The sequence below is a fragment of the Pseudophryne corroboree genome, chromosome 1, assembly GCF_028390025.1.
Source record: "Pseudophryne corroboree isolate aPseCor3 chromosome 1, aPseCor3.hap2, whole genome shotgun sequence".
Classification (NCBI taxonomy): Eukaryota; Metazoa; Chordata; class Amphibia; order Anura; family Myobatrachidae; genus Pseudophryne; species Pseudophryne corroboree.
The window spans coordinates 1186588243-1186611268 of record NC_086444.1 but is presented as its reverse complement, the minus strand read 5'-3'; the positions used below and the strand labels follow the sequence as shown (position 1 = coordinate 1186611268).

General features: G+C 44.4%; 2 long non-coding RNA genes across 2 annotated transcripts in view; both read left to right on the top strand.

Annotated features, from left to right (window-relative positions):
* LOC135013503 (uncharacterized) overlaps window positions 1–23026 on the top strand; it is an 89701-nt gene that overhangs the window by 46612 nt on the left and 20063 nt on the right. The window lies entirely within an intron of this gene.
* On the top strand, window positions 190–1906 carry LOC135013294 (uncharacterized). Its single transcript, XR_010212023.1, has 3 exons — window positions 190–282; window positions 1545–1631; window positions 1825–1906. It is a non-coding gene; the product is annotated as an uncharacterized LOC135013294 (long non-coding RNA).

The window sequence follows — 23026 nt, the reverse complement described above, 5'->3', positions numbered from 1 at the left end:
ACAAGCATACCTTTTTTTACCCACCTGACACTGGGCCTGGACACTAGTGTACTATTACTATACTTTTTACTGTATACTGTATCTTATAATATTCTTCTCTTTTACCCACAGACGACGAGCCAGAATAAATTTTTGGTAAATATACTGTACAGTAGCAATAGTTGGTACTGTAATTACAGTATTTTTTTTTCTCCAACATTATTTTAAGTCAAACTGATATGACTAACTGTACTGTATTTTATCTTTTTACAGTCCGTCGCCAACCAGTGGAGGAGACACCTGGTAATAAAATAGAAATACATAATGCACTGTACTGTATTCTAACTTACTGTAACATGTATAACACTGAGCTGATCATCTTCACACCCTCTGACATAACCTTACAGTACAAACTGTACTTTCTCTCCTTTTTCACCCTCTTCACTCCACAAATGCATGCTGCGTTTCCTGACTACTGATATAATAGTGTGTAGAGCGTAGCGAGGCACCGTGCCCACCGCGTGGCGAGCGAAGCAAGCATGCAAGGGGCTGCTTTCCGCTCGCCGCCCATGTCGGGATTGTGTGGTCGGGATTCCGGCGTCTGTATTTTGACTGCCGGGATCCCGTCCAGCGGGATTACGTACTGATCTCCAGTCTGAGCCTGCCCTAGGCATAGGCATACTTGCCAAATGCCCAGGGGCACAAGCAGCTTCTGCTGATTAATATGATATGCAGCATGCCTACAGTATATTCTGTGCATACAAAATGCATTACTAATGTGCAGCATTATGTGTATACAGTACTTTGTTGTGTAACATATACTGTAGCAAGGGCACTACTGTGTGGTCTAATGTGAACAAAGAGCAATATGATGTGATGCAATGTGAATAAGTGGGAATACTTTGAGGAGTAATGTGGTACTATCATATGATGTAACGAGAAAAAGAGACACTATTGCATGATATGTTGTGAATAAAGTTGCAGTACTGTGTGGCGTCATTTCAGATTGGGGAATTACTGTGTGGCCTTGCCCCTTCCCAGCAAGAACATGCACCGTTTTGGGATGCACACCGAATGTGCACACTGTTGCTATTTTAAACATACAGTACAGTAAGTTGGAGGAGCACCAAAATGAGGACTGCTATGGTTGAGGGGTGATGGTGCTGGGAAAGGGGTACAGGCTCAGAGGCGGAAATAGCATCTGTGCAAGGGGGCAGCATCCAAAAACTTGACTAGGGAATCATATTATTTATGGCTGGCTCTGAGTACAGTCCACTATTATGGATAGTACTCCCTACAACACCACCTACAGTACTGTAACCCTCTTTTTTCTGAAGCGGTCATGAAATGTCATGACTGCTAATACATACAGTAAATGTCTACAGTATTTGTACTGTGGTGTTTAATTCCTTTGACAATTTGTTTATGACCTATTGAAGCTAAACTCTTGTACAGTACTTTATATTTTGAATACCAGCAATACAGTATAATACTGTACCTACAGTATACAGTAATAATTGTTTACTATTTGAATGTGACTAAATGTTTTTTTTTCTCCAATATAGTGCCAATTATTTATGGGGGCCCCAGACAGGGGCAAGATAGGTGGGCTGGCCCAGAAGCGGGCAGGCAGCAGCCCACTTATACAAGAGGTAAACTAAAGCAATGTTTAAATTACCTCGACAGCGTACAGTAGTGTTTGATTTACTGTACTGACAATACAGTACTGTACATTGTACAGTAAATAACAATATTGTCTAATATAGAGTAAAGTACTGTATTGCCATTACTACACTGTAAAGTATTCAGTATTTGTTTTGTAATACTGTCCTTTTTTTCCCACAGAACAGTTGCAGCGTGCCATCCAGCTCCTGCGGGTGGTGGTCCACCTCCTAGTGGACCACTTTTTTAATTTGTTATTGCGATTAATTTAATTTTATTTAATAAAAATGTTTGTTCTTGTACTCCATTGTATAGTATCTTTTTCTACTGTATAAGATAGGCATACTGTACACCATACAATTATCTGGCAGATAATCTGCAAGATCTGGCTGTTTGTAATGAAATTCTCTCCTAATTTAGCTGTGGTGTACAGTACCTCCTGAGTGTGCTGGGGTGCTTTCTGGCCAGTTTGGGGTGATTTGGAGCAAGTTTGGTCGGCCATCTGGCCGACATGTGCTGTCGACTGTTTGGCAAACATGTGTTTTCACTCCAGCATGTGTGTGTCAGGCATTTTGTGTGTGTCAGGCATTTTGTGTGTGTCAGGCATTTTGTGTGTGTCAGGCATTTTGTGTGTGTCAGGCATTTTGTGTGTGTCAGCCATTGCTGTGTGGTTCCACAAATGTTAGCGTGTCAAAGTGCTGACCACTGACACCACTATTTCACTTTGTACCGCATGCCTTTTGTGGAACCACACAGCCCAGCATGACTTATTGCTGGGCTGTGTGGTTCCACAAATTTTCTTGGAAAACAAATGAACATGAGTGTCTTTACTTTAATACTTTTTTTTTTTTTTTCCCCACAGATATCTATATACACAAGAAAAGAATGTAACGAAGAACAAACTACTTTTTTGTTTTAATTAACTTTCAAACTTTATTTAAAAAAAAACACCTTTTTTTTCTTCAATAAACTTTTAAAAATAGAAGTTTCCTGTGGTTTTTATTAAAATATGAAATGCAAGATGCCTAACCAAGTTGTTTTACATACAGTATACCACTCTTAATTGAATTCCCATCATACAGTAGTACTAATTTATACAGTACAGGAAGTTGGGAATACAAACATTGGAAACCACGTCATGTTTATTTTAAGAAACACTTTATTTACGGACAAAATCATTTGGAACATGTAACATCACACATACTGTACTGTATTGTAATAAAGCCAACATCACACATACTGTACGGTACTTTAATCAAAAGGTAACAGCACAAATACAGTAACAATATCAACTTTAACATTTTTATAATTTATTTTTTTGTGGTGGTGGTGCGGGGTAATGGTTTTTGTACTTTATTTTTAGGTTTTGCTTTTTTGAATTATTTTTCGTTTTTGTCTTTTGCTTTTTAACACTGTCGCATACGGACACCAGAATAGAGGACTGACAACAGCAGCCCCTGGATGGAAACGCAGCCCAAGGCCCCAGATGGACACAGCACAATGGACTCGGCTGCTACTGGATAGATACAGCAGCGCCCAAAAAATCAACAGGAATAAAAGGGGCAACTTGTAACAGGCCCTTACATTACCAGGAATGTGGTGAGCCAAGTTCATGCACTCCCCTTTGAGTAACCGAGCTGCTCCAAGTGGATTCAGCACAGTGCATGCAGCCCCAGAAAATGTACAGGTCATACAGGTACATTGACACAATTTTTTAGCTTCAGCTGTGTGAAGCTGATGTGCTGAAGCTAGGAGGTAGGTAATGATCTGGTTTCATCATAGTCGAGCTTCCAAGTCATTTTCCTCTTCGTTCTCAGCACAGAGTTTATGGTATCCCTTATCTTCCTCTTTTCTGGATCACCAATCCTCACGCGGCGTTCACACCTAGCCATGATGTCATGTACCAGATTTTTGGGCAGCGGAAGTTTGCCCTTGGAACCATCAAAGTTCACACGATTGGCCCACGTCAAGTATTTGTCGTACCGTACATGGTGCTGGAACAGAGAATATGCATATTTCTGAATATGTCCATTTGAAGCTCTGTACAGATGGTCGTCCAGGGAAGTTGAGATGACAGCCAGGGCAATATTGTTCAGAGAGCCTCCGAATGTATTGCGAAGTGGCCTGTGAGCAGGTGTGCTGGTCATCATTGGTGTTCCTGGCAACAGCACACTTGAATCCAGGCCTCTGCGGTCGTCCAGCCCTCTGCGGTCGTCCAGGCCTCCTCTGCGGTCCTCCAGGCCTCCTCTGCGGTCCTCCAGGCCTCCTCTGCGGTCCTCCAGGCCTCCTCTGCGGTCCTCCAGGTCTCTTCTGCGGTCCTCCTGGTCTCTTCTGCGGTCCTCCAGGTCTCTTCTGCGGTCCTCCAGGCCTCCTCTGCGGTCGTCCAAGTCGCTGACTTCGTCCAGTCCGCTGCTGTGGTCCAGGCCTCTGCGGTCCTCCAGGCCTCCTCTGCGGTCCTCCAGGCCTCCTCTGCGGTCCTCCAGGTCTCTTCTGCGGTCCTCCAGGCCTCCTCTGCTGTCCTCCAGGTCTCTTCTGCGGTCCTCCAGGCCTCCTCTGCGGTCCTCCAGGCCTCCTCTGCGGTCCTCCAGGCCTCCTCTGCTGTCCTCCAGGCCTCCTCTGCGGTCCTCCAGGCCTCCTCTGCGGTCCTCCAGGTCTCTTCTGCGGTCCTCCTGGTCTCTTCTGCGGTCCTCCAGGTCTCTTCTGCGGTCCTCCAGGCCTCCTCTGCGGTCGTCCAAGTCGCTGACTTCGTCCAGTCCGCTGCTGTGGTCCAGGCCTCTGCGGTCCTCCAGGCCTCCTCTGCGGTCCTCCAGGCCTCCTCTGCGGTCCTCCAGGCCTCCTCTGCGGTCCTCCAGGTCTCTTCTGCGGTCCTCCAGGCCTCCTCTGCGGTCCTCCAGGCCTCCTCTGCGGTCCTCCAGGCCTCCTCTGCGGTCCTCCAGGCCTCCTCTGCTGTCCTCCAGGTCTCTTCTGCGGTCCTCCAGGCCTCCTCTGCGGTCCTCCAGGCCTCCTCTGCGGTCCTCCATGTTTCCTCTGCGGTCCTCCAGGCCTCTGTGGTCGTCCAGGCCTCCTCTGCGGTCGCCCAAGTCGCTGACTTCGTCCAGTCCGCTGCTGTGGTCCAGGCCTCTGCGGTCCTCCAGGTCTCTTCTGCGGTCCTCCAGGTCTCTTCTGCGGTCCTCCAGGTCTCTTCTGCGGTCCTCCAGGCCTCCTCTGCGGTCGTCCAAGTCGCTGACTTCGTCCAGTCCGCTGCTGTGGTCCAGGCCTCTGCGGTCCTCCAGGTCTCTTCTGCGGTCCTCCAGGCCTCCTCTGCGGTCCTCCAGGTCTCTTCTGCGGTCCTCCTGGTCTCTTCTGCGGTCCTCCAGGTCTCTTCTGCGGTCCTCCAGGCCTCCTCTGCGGTCGTCCAAGTCGCTGACTTCGTCCAGTCCGCTGCTGTGGTCCAGGCCTCTGCGGTCCTCCAGGCCTCCTCTGCGGTCCTCCAGGCCTCCTCTGCGGTCCTCCAGGCCTCCTCTGCGGTCCTCCAGGTCTCTTCTGCGGTCCTCCAGGCCTCCTCTGCTGTCCTCCAGGTCTCTTCTGCGGTCCTCCAGGCCTCCTCTGCGGTCCTCCAGGCCTCCTCTGCGGTCCTCCAGGCCTCCTCTGCGGTCCTCCAGGCCTCCTCTGCTGTCCTCCAGGCCTCCTCTGCGGTCCTCCAGGCCTCCTCTGCGGTCCTCCAGGTCTCTTCTGCGGTCCTCCTGGTCTCTTCTGCGGTCCTCCAGGCCTCCTCTGCGGTCCTCCAGGCCTCCTCTGCGGTCCTCCAGGCCTCCTCTGTGGTCGTCCATGCCGCTGACTTCGTCAAGTCCGCTGCGGTCCTCCAGGCCTCCGCTGCGGTCCTCCAGGCCTCCTCTGCGGTCCTCCAGGCCTCCTCTGCGGTCCTCCAGGCCTCCTCTGCGGTCCTCCAGGCCTCGGTCGTCCAGGCCGCTGACTTGAACCGCTTGGTGGTGTGTTGCAATGATGGTGCGGCAAACTCCAACTTGCCATTCTTCCCTCGTTTGTTCAATAACTTTCTTCATGGCTTCTACCATCTGTTCCTTTATGCCTTCTTTAAGGCCAGCCACATCGGTCTGCAGCTGATTGACCTGTCCACCAACTTCTGACTCCATATTGGTCACCTTACTGAGTAGCTCCTTTAGTAAAACAGGACAGGTACACTGGCAGTCCTGCACTTTGGTGTTCACATCTGTGAAATGCAACCTTCTTCGTGGTGAATGTGTCATGTCTTCTTGTCCAGGGGTGGCTACATGGTCCAAAAAAGAAGCTTCCTGATGCAGCGTGTTTGTCACGTCCTCTAGCACCGGTATTTCCAGATTCATTGGCTGAACACTGTGATCTGCAGGAGATGGAACAATTACATCATTTGCCACACCACATATCATCTCCAACGTATTATTCTTTGCCTTGGCATTTTTTCGTGGTTTCACCACATTTTCTTTCTGAGCCGCCTTGGCAGTTTTCTTCTTCTTTTGTGGGACTAATGCAGCAAGTTTCTGTGCCACTGATGGGTGGGTTTTGGCACTCCCGTAAAATCTGGTAGTCTGCATTCTTTGTCTTTTGTCTAAAAATATAAAAACCACAATAAGAAAACATGTAAAGCACAGCATGCTAAAAATAGCAAACAACTGTACATTTTCAAATAAAGTGCACAACAGTAAAGTGCAAATACTGTACAGTATTTGCCTTTTTTCCCTGTGCCTCCCAACAAGAACCTCTGCAGGAGGGACAGAATGCTCTGTTACGGACTTCAGTTTAAATATACAGTATGATTACCATCACCTGTGCGAACAACTATACTGTACAGTAGTTACTGTATTTGATAAGATAGGTGTTTCACCACAAGTGATAGCAATCATTCAGTACTACTGCACATACCTGTAGTACACCGGGATAAGCAAGGTCTATGTACATTACGTTATACCGAGCTGGATCGCTTAGCAACCTGACAAAATGGCCACCGACCGTGAACTCCCAGCACGTGGCAGCGCTTGGATATGGAGTGAGATACAGTATGGTACAGTCCAGGGGCAATGCTGAAGGAGCGTCACAATCCCCTAGCTCAATTACTAGAGCCATCTTAACAGCAGTGTGGGCCCCTGGACACAGCAATGCACTGGGGCCCCTACCCACTCACCAGCGGAAGGGGTGGGGGGAGCTATCAGCGGCAGCTTTGATGCTCCGCGGGGGATAGGGGGGGTTCTATCTTTCGCTCAGTATGTACAGTAGGACCTGGAGAAATAATTTCTGCTAATTATTCCTTTACTGCACAGATGGGGCAGGAAGGAGAACACTAAACTGTAGAAGGGGGCATTGTGCTGAATGAAGGGGCCCTGGTACATGACTTCCAGGGTGGTAGGGGGTGTTTAATACACAGGGGAGGAGTGGATAATGGAGTGGGCTTAATATTAGTGTTATGGACTGCAATTAGTTTCCTGTATGAAACAGATACAGTACAGTAAATAACCCTCCTTGGAAGTGCATGGGCCCTGTGAGACTTACAGTAGTGTACAGCATAAGGGTCGACTGACATGATGTACAAGCATTACATACAGTACATGTCAGTACTGTATGTAAATTCTTCAATTATTGCCTAACAACAATGCTGCTTACTGTATATTAAATACTGTAGGCCTAGAAATGTGCATCTCAATATAGTAGTTAAAAACACAGGGGCCTATGTGGATAAGCGAGTTCTATGCACACTAAAAATGGCCACCGACCGTGAACCCCCAGCACGTGGCAGCGCTCGGATATGTAGTGAGATACAGTATGGCATACATTTCACAGTTCAGGGGGCAATGCTGAAGGAGCGTCACAATCCCCTAGCTCAATTACATTGGGATAAGCGAGGTCTATGCACATTACGGTATACCGAGCTGGATCGCTTAGCAACCTGACAACATGGCCGCCGACCGTGAACTCCCAGCACGTGGCAGCGCTCGGATATGTAGTGAGAGATGGTATACATTTTAAAATACACCGGGATAAGTTGTACAGGCCATGGAGCAATGCACAGGGACATTCATCATTTACGTACAGTACTGTATATAAATAATTGTAAACCGTAAATGAAAGAATTACCGGTCAAATACTGTATGACGAAACTGTGTCAATGAGCTGGAACAGTATGGCCTGTGAAGAAGTTTTCGAAGGCAGAAACGGAGAGCAAATTATCAGGAGATTTCTGAAAGGTCGGAGAAGATCCACACAGCAAGTCTGCCTACGAGGAAACAGATTTGCAAAGTGGGTAGCGTAAAGCCTAACAACAATGCTGCTTACTGTATATTAAATACTGTAGGCCTAGAAATGTGCATCTCAATATAGTAGTTAAAAACACAGGGGCCTATGTGGATAAGCGAGTTCTATGCACACAAAAAATGGCCACCGACCGTGAACCCCCAGCACGTGGCAGCGCTCGGATATGTAGTGAGATACAGTATGGCATACATTTCACAGTTCAGGGGGCAATGCTGAAGGAGCGTCACAATCCCCTAGCTCAATTACATTGGGATAAGCGAGGTCTACTGTATGCACATTACGGTATACCGAGCTGGATCGCTTAGCAACCTGACAAAATGGCCGCCGACCGTGAACTCCCAGCACGTGGCAGCGCTCGGATATGTAGTGAGATACAATATGGCATACATTTCACAGTTCAGGGGGCAATGCTGAAGGAGCGTCACAATCCCCTAGCTCAATTACATTGGGATAAGCGAGGTCTACTGTATGCACATTACGGTATACCGAGCTGGATCGCTTAGCAACCTGACAAAATGGCCGCCGACCGTGAACTCCCAGCACGTGGCAGCGCTCGGATATGTAGTGAGATACAATATGGCATACATTTCACAGTTCAGGGGGCAATGCTGAAGGAGCGTCACAATCCCCTAGCTCAATTACATTGGGATAAGCGAGGTCTACTGTATGCACATTACGGTATACCGAGCTGGATCGCTTAGCAACCTGACAAAATGGCCGCCGACCGTGAACTCCCAGCACGTGGCAGCGCTCGGATATGTAGTGAGATACAATATGGCATACATTTCACAGTTCAGGGGGCAATGCTGAAGGAGCGTCACAATCCCCTAGCTCAATTACATTGGGATAAGCGAGGTCTATGCACATTACGGTATACCGAGCTGGATCGCTTAGCAACCTGACAAAATGGCCGCCGACCGTGAACTCCCAGCACGATTGAGTCCGGTGTACCGTAATACTGTATGCAATCCTACAGTAGCTTATCCCTCCCCTGTGTATTTTGGCTAGGGGATTGTGACGCTCCTTCAGCATAGCCCCATAACCTGCACAAGGGTTCAGGGGCGGCGGCCATTTTGCCAGTGTGCTACAGTATGTCATCGAGTCCGGTGTACCATAATATGCATACTGTGTATTTTAGCTAGGGGATTGTGACGCTCATTCAGCATTGCCCCATAGTCTGTACAATCTGGACTATTACTTGCTCCGTAGCCTAGGGCCTCTGTGGGGCAAGGAGTCATAGGTGGTAGCCATTTCTATTCAGTCTGCCCAGCTACAGAATTGTATGTGTACTGTGTACGGAGCATAGTACCTTAACCTGCATAGAACCTGCAGATTATGGTACACCGGACTCGATCGCATAGAACCGCTCATGCAGCTACTGTATGCCCTGGTTTGCAGTATGTGAATAAAAAAAATAATAAAGTGTCTGAAAAAAACTACAGTAACATGCATTCGTACAGTACTTAAGGAATCGAACCCTGGACTCTGAGTATAGGAAGCGAAACACTTCACCACTTCGCCGCAGACAAATGTATAAATCCGTTGGTTTTGATTATGCTGTAATGGCTACGGGATTAGGACGATAACACTGTAGAAAATTCCTAATCTTGAGAGGCAATAGTGAACTTGTAACACACATCCATTTGCGACAGTGTACACTACTGGTTTTACAGTACTGTGTTTTGTCTGCGGGACTTGCACGCTCACATACAGTATTCATAAAGTATTGTAGATGGATCATATACTGTATGCTGTACTACTGTATTTGCGTCGGTGTCGTACTGTATATACTGTACAGTACTGTATTAAATAATGCAGCGTAATGAGTACAGTATTTGCTGTATGCAGCGTAATGAGACGCCTTAGTAAAGTAGTCCTTATTATGTATGTCAGTATTGTATTTTACGGGAGACCACACGCATGCGCAGTGGTGATTGTAAAAAGCGACATCTGGTGGCTGATCGCAGGTATTACACGTAAAGGTAACGCCAAACGTCAAATGTCTGTCTCCGTGCGATTAGATAGCCTCTCTGTGGCTAGGCGCGCCTCGCTACGCCACAGTACGCTGCGTATGGTCGAACGGGACAACCGCCGCGGCCACTCAAGATAAAGGTGGCTACATCTGTATATATATATATATATATGTGTGTGTGTGTGTATACACCCACATGCATATACAGTATATGTTTATATGTGTATATATATACACTGCTCAAAAAAATAAAGGGAACACTTAAACAACACAATGTAACTCCAAGTCAATCACACTTCTGTGAAGTCAAACTGTCCACTTAGGAAGCAACACTGATTGACAATCAATTTCACATGCTGTTGTGCAAATGGAATAGACAACAGGTGGAAATAATAGGCAATTTGCAAGACACCCCCAATAAAGGAGTTGTTCTGCAGGTGGTGACCACAGACCACTTCTCAGCTCCTATGCTTTCTGGCTGATGTTTTGGTCACTTTTGAAAGATGGCGGTGCTTTCACTCTAGTGGTAGCATGAGACAGAGTCTACAACCCACACAAGTGGCTCAGGTAGTGCAGCTCATCCAGGATGGCACATCAATGCGAGCTGTGGCAAGAAGGTTTGCTGTGTCTGTCAGTGTAGTGTCCAGAGCATGGAGGCGCTACCAGGAGACAGGCCAGTACATCAGGAGACATGGAGGAGGCTGAATGAGGGCAACAACCCATCAGCAGGACCACTACCTCCTCCTTTGTGCAAGGAGGATCAGGAGGAGCACTTCCAGAGCCCTACAAAATTACCTCCAGCAAGCCACAAATGTGCATGTGTCTACTCAAACGATCAGAAACAGACTCCATGATGGTGGTATGAGGGCCCGATGTCCACAGGTTGGGGTTGTGCTTTCAGCCCAACACCGTGCAGGACATTTGGCATTTGCCAGAGAACACCAAGATTGGCAAATGCGCCACTGGCGCCCTGTTCTCTTCACAGATGAGAGTCTGGAGACGCCAAGGAGAATGTTCTGCTGCCTGCAACATCCTCCAGCATGACCGGTTTGGCAGTGGGCCAGTAATGGTGTGGGGTGACATTTCTTTGGGGGGGCCGCACAGCCATCCATGTGCTCGCCAGAGGTATCCTGACTGCCATTAGGTACTGAGATGAGATTCTCAGACCCCTTGTGAGACCATATGCTGGGGCGGTTGGTCCTGAGTTCCTCCTAATGCAAGACAATGCTAGACCTCATGTGGCTGGAGTGTGTCAGCAGTTCCTGCAAGACAAAGGCATTGATGCTATGGACTGGCACTACAGGCGGTCCAGGAGTTGGCGGATGCTTTAGTCTAGGTCTGGGAGGAAATCCCTCAGGAGACCATCCGCCACCCCATCAGGAGCATGCCCAGGCGTTGTAGGGAGTTCATACAGGCACGTGCAGGCCACACACACTACTGAGCCTCATTTTGACTTGTTTTAAGGACATTATATCAAAGTTGGATCAGCCTGTAGTGTATTTTTCCACTTTAATTTTGAGTGTGACCCCAAATCCAGACCTCCATGGGTTAGTAAGTGTATAAAACAGTGGTTTCCAGCACTCCATCAACCAAAAGATAAACTTTTCTGGGTGCCCTCTCATTTATGGCAGGCATCCCCACACGAACATACAAGCAATGGTGTGGCACTCCAAAGAAATAAGTGCTTCATTGTTCACATTTTTCTCCGGAGTGCCACACCATTGCGGCACATGTTTCTCTGGAGTGCCACACACTCCAATGATTTGTAAACACTATCAATGTTAAAGAACAATGCTTCAATGCCTTTAATAGTGTGGAATTTTCATCAGGTTACACAAGACAAACAAAGAACCCTAATAGGAGCACCCCCAGTGAGGAGCCAATCTGCAGTGGCGCATTCAAAGTGACATCATGACACTGCATGGAATCATGGCCGATTGTTACGTGACCTAACCATCACCATGGAAACATCTAACAATTAAAAACAAAGCCAGCACAGACTTTAAATACTGACAGACTAACAATAAAGACATTAGTATAAATAGTAGTTAATAAATCTCTCACTTATACAAACGTACATATAGAAAGATGTAAATTACATGTATATAGTAGACCGACTTATGTAAATTCATTAACAATTAGCAGCCAACACATTAAAACCTGCATATTCATTTAGGCCCCAAAGGGCCACTGTGCCAAGTCTAAAAATCCAACGGGCTTCAGACTGTAGCAATTTAAGCCCAAAATTGTCACCCCATAAAGATGGTGTCAAATGGTCAATCATTCTATATTTGAGAGATGTGAGACTATGGGAAACCATTGCAAAGTGCCTGGCCACTGGCAGAACACTTTTGCCAGTGGTCAAGGCAGCTTTGATGGATGAATGATGGGCTGCCATCCATTCCTTACATTAACGTTCGGTCTTCCCTATGTAGGACAGACCACAGGGACACACTATCTGATAGATTGTAAATTTGATGTTGTAAGAAAGTCTATGTCGTATATACAGATATTTACCAGTATGAGGCTGGTAAAACGTGTCACCAGGGATAAAAAATTGACATGTTACACAGGTATACCGGATACAGCCAACCCTACCCCCAAAACTTTTGGACTCAGACTCAGCAATTACAGATTTAACCAAAATGTCCCGTAAATTACGACTCCTTTTGTAACAAAACATGATACGGTTATTAGACATTGGGATCTGATTGAACGATGGGCCAAAATTTCTTTCAGATTTTATTAATAACTGGACTAGCCTGGGTTAACTGAGAAACCCATGGTTAAATGGATAAGACTTTTTTTAGTTTGAGGTTTTAGCAAATTTGATCTATATAAATGCAAAACTTTCTCATTCATCTGTTGAAGTTGGCAGAAATCATAGCCACATGATAAAAACTTCTTTAACATGCTATCAATCTTTATCATAGCTTGAACAATGTCAGACGTAATTCGTCTGGCATGGACAAACTTGGAATAGGGTACAGTAATCCCCTTATCAATGATTTAGGATGACAACTGCTCAACAATAATAAGTTATTTCTATCAGTTGGCTTAGAGTACAAATTAGTAGAAATTAATCCCTCTCTGACAGAAAAAGCAACATCTAGAAATGAACCTCATCAGCACTCATGGTATAGGTAAATTTTACTGGAATATCACTAGAATTATGTTGATTAATATGCTCAATCAACACACTACTATCACCTTTCCAAAACAACAGTAAGTCGTCGATGTAATGACAGAAAAAAAACAATACAATTGGCTATATAAGAGTTTAAAAAAAATACTAACTCTTCAATATCAAATATAAAAATGTTTGCATGTGAGGGGGCTACCGTCGCCCCCATAGCACAGCCAATTAACTACAGATAGAAGGTTTAATTATAAAGAGAAAAAAATTGACAAAGTTAGCTGTAAAAGTTCAAACACAAAGTTCACATCAGGACCGTTATATATTTGTTGGCCTTCCAAAAATTGTCTGATTGCACATAATCCCATATCATAAGGTATGATGGTATACAAACTAGTCACGTCAATAGTAAACGTTCACACGTAATCATCTAATTTTGAAAGTGCTTGTAATTTAACGAGCAATGACGTAGTGTCCAGAAGATAGTGTGGATGATCACAAATGTATGGCTGTAACACACCATAAAGGTAGACTGAACCAGGTTAGAACAGCCACCCTTGGGACACAATGATGGGTCTACCTGGGGGATCCAATAGGGATTTGTGTATCTTTAGTATCATGTAAAAAAGTGGAACCAAAGGAAATGAGGGCAATAATGCATTACTCAGCTGTTCTAATATAGTCCCATTGGACACCGCAGTCTGCAGAATAACTAATAATTCTGATTTAAAGATGTTATTAGGATAACTTGCTAATTGTCGATATGTCAAATCATCATTTAAATGTCATTCCACTTGTAGTTTGTAATCAGATAAATCCTGGATAACCAGGGCACCCTCCTTTTCAACAGAATGAAAGACCAAGTCCTTATTACATGCCAAATTATCTAGGCCTTGCTGTTCAACAGGATTAAGATTCCGGCACTTAGATGGTAAATTGGTTACTGCAGTTTGTACATCCTCTTCTAGTAAGTGAATAAAGGTCTTTATTGAAGGGTTGAAGGATAGAGGATCGAATGTAGAGTGTGATAACAATTTATCTAGCTGAACAGGCAATACAGGTTCATCTAAGACAACATTGTCACGCTTGCCATAAAATTCTTTCAATTTAAGCTGCTTTTGGAGATTAAACTGCTCAACACGCCAATCAAGGGGATTAAATCGGGTGGACGGCACAAAGGATAAACCTCTTGATAGAACATCTGTCTCAACTCTAGAAAGTTCATATAAAGAGAGGATCACAAATTAAGTTTTGTTCGATAGTGGCGGTCTTCTGCCACGACCCCTACCTTTTCCTTTGGCCGCCACGCCTGGTGTAGCCGCATTATATATATACTGTATATATACAGTATGTCTAGAAATTAAAAGAGAATGTAAAGTTCGTCTACATGGATTGAAAGGGACAAAAACTTTTAATAATAATGCTGATATAAGTAAATTATTTAAAATAAAATGGTTTATTAATTACAACACCACTCATGTAATTTAATTGTTGGAATGTAGTTGTGGCAAAAGATATGTGGATAAAACGAAAAGGGAACTGAAGTTGCAAATTTTAGAGCATATAAGAAATATAAAGATTAATATTGAAAATCATAGTGTCGCTCGACATTTTAAACAATGCCATTCAGGGAATCCTTCATCGCTAAATTTATAGGGCTTGAATATATACCTATAAATAAATGAGGAGATAATAGACTTAATTATCTCAGTAAAACAGAAACTTTTTGGATTGTTACTCTTAATACAGTGTATCCGAGAGAGTTAAATGAGGGTTTTAAACTAACTCCCTTCATATTGTGAGAATGTTTTCCTTTTTCGATCTTATTTCCCTCCTGTGTATCTTCTCTCTATCCTTATTTATATGGTGTTTGGTTTATCTTGCCATCAAGATTGTTTAAACTAAATTTGCTTCCTTTATAACAATGTATTTTGATATCGGTATCTTTTTGCTAAGTTCGATGCTGGTAAAATAGCATTTGTATATTTATATATATATATATATATATATATATATATATATATTGTGACAAGAACACTGGGATAGTGTTTGAGGGCAGGTATATTTGTCCCAGGTTCTTGTCTTACATGTTTTAGAAAATGTTAACTTCTAGGAAAAATGCTTTTTGTTTTGTCTGAACCTTTTCAGTTTGCTGTAAAAGCTGGGAAAAGGCTCTGAGAGAGAGATAAGGCGAGTTCTAGACATTGGGCCCAGTTCGGGTCTTTGGCCTCACAGAGGGCTAATCAGGGTTTCAGCTGTGTAAGAGTGATATAGTGCTTCTAACCTGATTAGTATGGGCAGACTGCCTGGGAAGGCTGCAGGATCTGTGTGTGAGAGACACGCTTTCTGATGCAAGTAAGCTATACAGTATGTACTGAAGAACTCTGTGTTTTGTTTAGTGACAGTTAGGAACATCTTATGTTTAGTTAGTGCCGGACAGGCAAGGTATTTTTATTTTGGGGTTTGTTTTATTTTCTGTTTCAATAAAACTGGCCGGGGTCGGTTGTACCAGAAACTGGACTTGTGTTGTTCCTCAGCTGCTGCGGGCTGCCATATTCCCCAGGAAAAGGCACCTTGCACCCCTACAGTGTTACAACTTGGTGGAGAATGCGAGCAGGCCGTTCTGCGCATAAGTGAAAGCAGCAGCTTTGTGAGGCCTGCAGAAAACGGTGGTTTATGCAGATACAGCCCAGTGTGAAGTTACTGAGACTCACCCCTGAGGGTTTGATATATGTCCTGGGTGAAAGCAGCTGCAAAGCCGCCTGAAAAATCTGTTGACATGGAGGATCTGCTTAAAGCCTTGCTGCAAGCTACAGCGGCTCAGCAGGAGGCCAACCGACAGCAGCAGGTGGCAATGGAGGAAAATAAGAGACAACAGCAGGTGGCAATGGAGGAAAATAAGAGACAACAGCAGGCAGTTGTTGATGAACTTTACAGGCAACAGCGTCAGGATAGAGAGGCCTTAACAGAAGTGGTGCAGAGACTTGCAGCTCGGGTTGGAGATGTGGCCGTCAGTGCTCCAACCAGCTCTAGTTCTATACGAGCCAGTCACTTCCTGCAGAAAATGACAGAGGCTGATGATGTGGAGGCCTATCTGACCACGTTTAAAAGGACTGCCGAGCGTGAGAACTGGCCGAAAGCACAGTGGGCCAGTCTGCTGGCACCTTTCCTGTCAGGTGAGCCCCAAAAAGCTTACTTTGATTTAAGCCCTGCTGAGGCTCGGGACTATGATAAACTAAAGACTGAGATCCTGACCCGCCTGGGAGTCACGCTGTCAGTACGAGCGCAACGGGTGCACCGTTGGCTGTACGCCATGGAGAAGCCTCCGCACTTCCAGATGCACGACCTTATTCAGCTAACAAAAAAATGGCTGCAGCCAGAGACATTAACTGGTCCCCAGATGGTGGAAAGAGTCGTCATGGACCGCTACTTGAGATCTTTGCCCATGGTCCTGCGCAAGTGGGTGAGCCATGGAAACCCGGGTACTGCTGACCAGTTAGTGGACATGGTAGAGAGGTATTTGGCAGCAGAGGAACTACTGATGACCACCCAGCAACCCATAGGTCCTCGACAGCGCCCTTCAGTAAAGACTGGTAAGACTGTTCCGTGGGAAAACGTTGCTGGGCGGTTAAGAGAACGCAAGGCTGGAGAGACTGTAAACACTGGCCCTGGAAACAGGCCAATGGGGCTAGAACGGTCTATGCTGCCCAAATGGGTTGATAATCGTGTGGTTAAATGTTTTAGGTGTGGTATGCCAGGTCATGTTATTGCCAATTGCCCAGTCACGCAAGAACCCATGCAATGTGATGCTGCCTTTGAATGTCGCAGAATGTCTTTCTTTGCTAGGTTAGCTTGTACTGTGGTACCTTCACCTGAGCTGGAAAAACAAATGTGTGATGTGTTCTTAGAAGGTAACCGGGTAGAGGCCTTGCTAGATTCAGGAAGTTTAGTTACCCTCGTGAAAGCTGGGTTAGTGAACCCCTTAAAGGTCCAGCAAATACCTATTGGGGTAACTTGCATACATGGGGATACCCAACATTATGCCACTGCTGAGGTGAATATAGAAACTTGTTGTGGGTCAGCAATGGTTAAAGTGGGACTGGTCCCTACCTTGGTGCATGAGGCCATAATAGGGAGGGATTTTCCTCATTTTTGGAAACTGTGGGAATCACGGTTATCAACAGATGTGAGAAGTAAAAAGCCAGTTGATAATACCGGTGATTTTATGGATGTACGTGGGTCTTCGGAACTTTCTGGCCCTTTGCCTTTTGCTAGTTTGGCTGGGGAAGTGACAGATGGGGAGTCCAGTGAGGACCCTCTTGCCGGGAACAGAGACATAGTAGTTAGAACTGAAAGCGTGCCTGACCTGGAGGTAAAGAAGGATCTGTTTGCGTCTGAACAGTTAAAGGATCCTACCTTAATAAAGGCTAGAGAGAATGTTAAGATTGTTAATGGGGAACCTGTGGTACCAGGTGACAGGGTTACGTATCCCCACATGGCCATCTGTAATGAGCTCTTGTACCACATTGTCAAAAGGGGTGAGGATGTGGTGGAACAGCTGGTAGTTCCCCAGCCTTATCGGAGAACGGTACTAGATTTAGCTCATAGTCACGTTACCGTAGGACATTTAGGGGCAGAAAAAACCACTGAAAGAGTTTTACAAAGGTTCTTTTGGCCAGGGGTTTATAAAGAAGTGTCTGAATATTGTTCTTCCTGTCCTGAATGCCAGTATCATGCCCCTAGACCCCATTTCAGGAGCCCACTAGTTCCCATGCCTATTATAGAGGTCCCGTTTGACAGAATAGCCATGGATCTCGTGGGGCCCTTGTTAAAGTCTGCTCGGGGCCATCAGTATATCCTGGTAATTATGGACTATGCCACTCGATATCCTGAGGCTGTCCCTTTACGCACTATCACAACCAAGGCGATAGCTAGGGAGCTGGTGCAGGTATTTAGTAGAGTGGGAATACCAAAAGAAATTTTGACTGACCAAGGTACTCCATTTATGTCAAGGATCATGAAAGAATTGTGCAAGTTATTTAAGGTCACTCACCTCAGGACGTCCATCTACCATCCCCAAACTGACGGGTTGGTGGAAAGGTTTAATAAAACATTAAAAAGTATGTTAAAAAAGGTTGTTGAGAGAGATGGGAAAAACTGGGATTGTTTGTTGCCCTACTTGTTAATGGCCATCAGAGAAGTACCTCAGTCCTCTACGGGGTTTTCTCCATTTGATTTGTTGTATGGTAGACACCCCAGAGGGCTGTTGGATATTGCCAAAGAGACGTGGGAAGGACAGCCCACTCCTTATAGAAGCGTTATTGAGCATGTAACACAAATGCAGGATAGGATTGCAGCCGTGGTACCTGTTGTCAGAGAGCACATGGAACAGGCCCAAAGTGCTCAACAGAGGGTCTATAACCGGAGTGCCAAGATACGGGAATTTGCTCCTGGAGATAGAGTTCTTGTTTTGGTACTCACTGTGGAAAGCAAATTCCTAGCTAAATGGCAGGGTCCATTTGAGATTAGGGAAAAAGTGAATGAGGTTAATTACAAAGTATACCAGCCGGGAAAGAGAAAACCCGAACAGATCTACCATGTTAACTTAATCAAACCCTGGAAAGATAGGTTGTCTCTGTCAGCGGAGCCTTGCCCTTCGGTGTCTTCACCCCGGTTGCTTCCCGCAGTGAAGGTGTCAGAGACATTATCAGCTGATCAGAACAATCAGGTTAAAGAATTTCTCATCCAAAATAGGGAGGTATTTTCAGAGCTGCCTGGCCGAACGACCATAATAAAACATGACATTGTCACAGAACCAGGGGTCAGGGTTCATTTAAAGCCATATAGGATTCCTGAAGCTCAGCGAGAAGCTATTTCTAAGGAAGTTAAAACCATGTTAGAACTTGGAGTCATAGAGGAGTCTAACAGTGAGTGGTCCAGTCCCATAGTGCTCATCCCGAAGCCCGACGGTAGCATACGCTTCTGTAATGACTTTCGTAAGTTAAATGAGGTGTCCAAGTTTGACGCATACCCCATGCCCCGTGTGGATGAGCTTGTAGAAAGGCTGGGAACAGCCAGGTTTCTCACCACATTGGACCTGACCAAAGGTTACTGGCAAATACCTTTATCTGATAGCGCCAAAGAAAAAACAGCCTTTTCGGTTCCGGAGGGGCTGTACCAGTATAAGATGTTACCCTTTGGGTTGCATGGGGCGCCAGCAACCTTTCAACGGGCGATGGATAAAATTTTGAGGCCCCATAGAAAATATGCAGCTGCCTATTTGGATGATGTGGTAATCCACAGTACAGACTGGGGGTCCCATTTGGTTAAAGTACAAGCAGTACTGGACTCAATCAGAGAGGCAGGGTTAACTGCTAACCCAAAGAAGTGCTGCCTCGCAATGGAGGAGGTCAAATACTTGGGCTTCACCATAGGCAGAGGTCTGATTAGGCCCCAATTGAATAAAGTTGATGCTATTCAAAACTGGCCTCGTCCAGTGAATAAAAAACAGGTAAGGGCTTTTTTGGGAATTACTGGGTACTATAGACGGTTTATTCCTAATTTTGCGACCACAGCGGTGCCGTTGTCAGACCTTACCAAAGGGAAGCAGTCAAATGTGGTGAAATGGAACCCTGATGCAGAAAAGGCGTTCCAAGCATTAAAAGTGGCTTTGTGTTCACAACCGGTGTTGATAACACCAGATTTTTCAAAAGAATTTGTGGTACAGACAGATGCCTCAGAGGTAGGGATAGGTGCTGTGCTGTCCCAAACCAGAGATGGGGACGAACACCCTATCATTTATTTGAGTAGGAAACTCAATGAGCATGAAAAAAGGTATGCCATTGTGGAAAAGGAGGCTTTGGCCATTAAGTGGGCACTAGATACCTTGAGATATTACCTCTTGGGTAGACAATTCAGACTAGTGACAGACCATGCCCCTTTAAAATGGATGTATGTAAATAGAGGCAAGAATGCTCGTGTAACTAGATGGTTTCTAGCGTTGCAGGACTTTAAGTTTACTGTCGAACATAGACCGGGAACACAATTGGCCAACGCAGATGCATTGTCTCGCATCTTCTGTTTGGGGGCTACAAGTGTTCCGGCCCCTAGGTCGAAACAGGGGAGGGGGATATGTGACAAGAACACTGGGATAGTGTTTGAGGGCAGGTATATTTGTCCCAGGTTCTTGTCTTACATGTTTTAGAAAATGTTAACTTCTAGGAAAAATGCTTTTTGTTTTGTCTGAACCTTTTCAGTTTGCTGTAAAAGCTGGGAAAAGGCTCTGAGAGAGAGATAAGGCGAGTTCTAGACATTGGGCCCAGTTCGGGTCTTTGGCCTCACAGAGGGCTAATCAGGGTTTCAGCTGTGTAAGAGTGATATAGTGCTTCTAACCTGATTAGTATGGGCAGACTGCCTGGGAAGGCTGCAGGATCTGTGTGTGAGAGACACGCTTTCTGATGCAAGTAAGCTATACAGTATGTACTGAAGAACTCTGTGTTTTGTTTAGTGACAGTTAGGAACATCTTATGTTTAGTTAGTGCCGGACAGGCAAGGTATTTTTATTTTGGGGTTTGTTTTATTTTCTGTTTCAATAAAACTGGCCGGGGTCAGTTGTACCAGAAACTGGACTTGTGTTGTTCCTCAGCTGCTGCGGGCTGCCATATTCCCCAGGAAAAGGCACCTTGCACCCCTACAGTGTTACAATATATATTACACACAAATGTACCCAAAACTGCGCTGACATGGGGGGGGGGGCTGCACTTGTGGAATAACCCTTTTGCCAGTTAAGGGTTCACAATCAACATATACAACAAAATTCCAAGTGCGCACAATACATTTTTCTTAAATAAAATAACTGATTGTCAATCAATATACAACCAACAACCATAAAAATTCACAAGAATTTATTAAAACCAGTTCATTGGACATGTATAACCTCTAGCAGAATAACATCAAGGTTTAGGTGTCCTTGCTTTAGAGTTCAGATCCCAACGCGTTTCGTCCTTGTTAGGACTTCATCAGGGGATATCAACAAAAAGCTGGTTGATGGAGGAGAAGAATGAAGAAGACAACAATTTATCCACTATAATATATAGTTCATGATTACAGCGAACAGCCAGTACATAATTTCAAAAGGTCATATTCATAAATGATGTTAGACATATTGGCATTCGGAGTAAATAAAAATCAATTAGATACAATGGAAACCATATGTACTCAATTAGCAGGCTACCAATTTATTATTACCGAAAGCTGAAATAATTAAAAAATGATTTGAATAAAAGACACCTTTTGTTGGTATCTAATTAACAATACAATTTTGTACACTCAATTAAGAATAAAGAAGGAAAGAGGTATGCATACCATGACTCCTCACGGACCACACAATGAATAACGTGATTTACTTGTAGTTAGTTTTAATGACCTATAATGTGATCAATAAATAATTAGAACTAGTTTAGAGTGGTATTAAGTCAGATCCTTATTAGATTGAAGTAATGAGATGACTCCAAATATACTTACTTATAGGTAAGAAAGGTCTATAAATGGTGTAAAAATATTCTAGTGAACGATCTTATTCCTTAAATGTAATATTGTGACCATAAGATGAATTTCTTTCAATTAGTGACCTATTAAATAATATTAAACAATAATAAATACAATTAGTGTCTATTGATTATATTTTATTGTAAATATTATATTAAATAAGTGAACTTACTTCAAGTATAGGAAGGTGGTCATACCATAGCCTCCATATGTGAATACGAACCCTCGTATATAGGAACCTATTATAAAATATATTTAATATTAAACAATAATTAATAATATATAAAAATAATGAAATTAAATATACTAATATTTACTCACATAATGAATCAATCTCCACTGGTGCGTGTCATTAAGTGATGAGCCCCTATAAATAATTAACCCTAATCAGTGTTTCTATTAAGAATTGATATCAGAATAATAACGGCCCATAAGTCCAATATTACTTAAAAGTCCAGATTTCCCAGAGATGTGCATCAGTCTCTTCCACATATGTTAATGAGCTCTGTGGGGCAGTCTTGCTCTATTTATACCTAGTGTGATTTCCTCACTTCCTTTAGGACTTTCATCCAATAGGAAATGGGGTAGTGAATAAGGATGCAAATATGATATAAATATACTGAATACTATGTTTAAAATGCTTGACCTAAAGTAATCAGATGATTAAGTATCCATAATTCTAATGAACCGCTCTCAAAAAGGAATAACATCTGTATTTAACCTCCTTATATAATTCATGACGTCACTTCCGCCTCTTAATCCGAGTGCGGGTGTAAAATGTGCTATTTAGGGCCCGTATTTCTGGCTACATGAACCGATCCTAACGGAGACCCTGCTGAGAGGCTTAAAAGTAGCCCAAGGACACTCGTCCCTCTGTATACACAGCCCTCGTCAAGAGAGGGCCGTGGTTTGTGTTACAACCGATCGTGGTGGAACGCATGTGACGCACCGGATGTGGGTCCCATATTGGTTGACGGCTTACGTTCCACCCGTCACCAACCGCGGAACGCAAAGTCCGTACCTGATGCGCCGCTAATCTGGGCCGTAGGAAGGGCACATGTACTGCGCATGTGTCCTCCACTAAACTCTGCGCTGTCATCTGCATCTAATAATAAGAGCTAATCTATCTAAACCCTATACAGAGTCACTGACCCCACGTATATGTAAATAAATAATTAAACAACTAAAATAGGAACGACTAAAGAGGATTAGTTAATTAATATGGATGTTAAAGTATAATACCTTGTTCCTTCTATATCTTTACAATAGTCAATGGTACATTAAACATGATGACATAATATATACCAGACAAGTGCAATATGTTACAGCAATATGTTCTTCATTAGAAAAAGGCAACAACATCCACATTTTCATTTAATCCATTAGGGGATAAAGTAATCAAAGTGTAAATCCAATACGTCTCCCTTCTGGACAATAGTAAATCCCTGTCC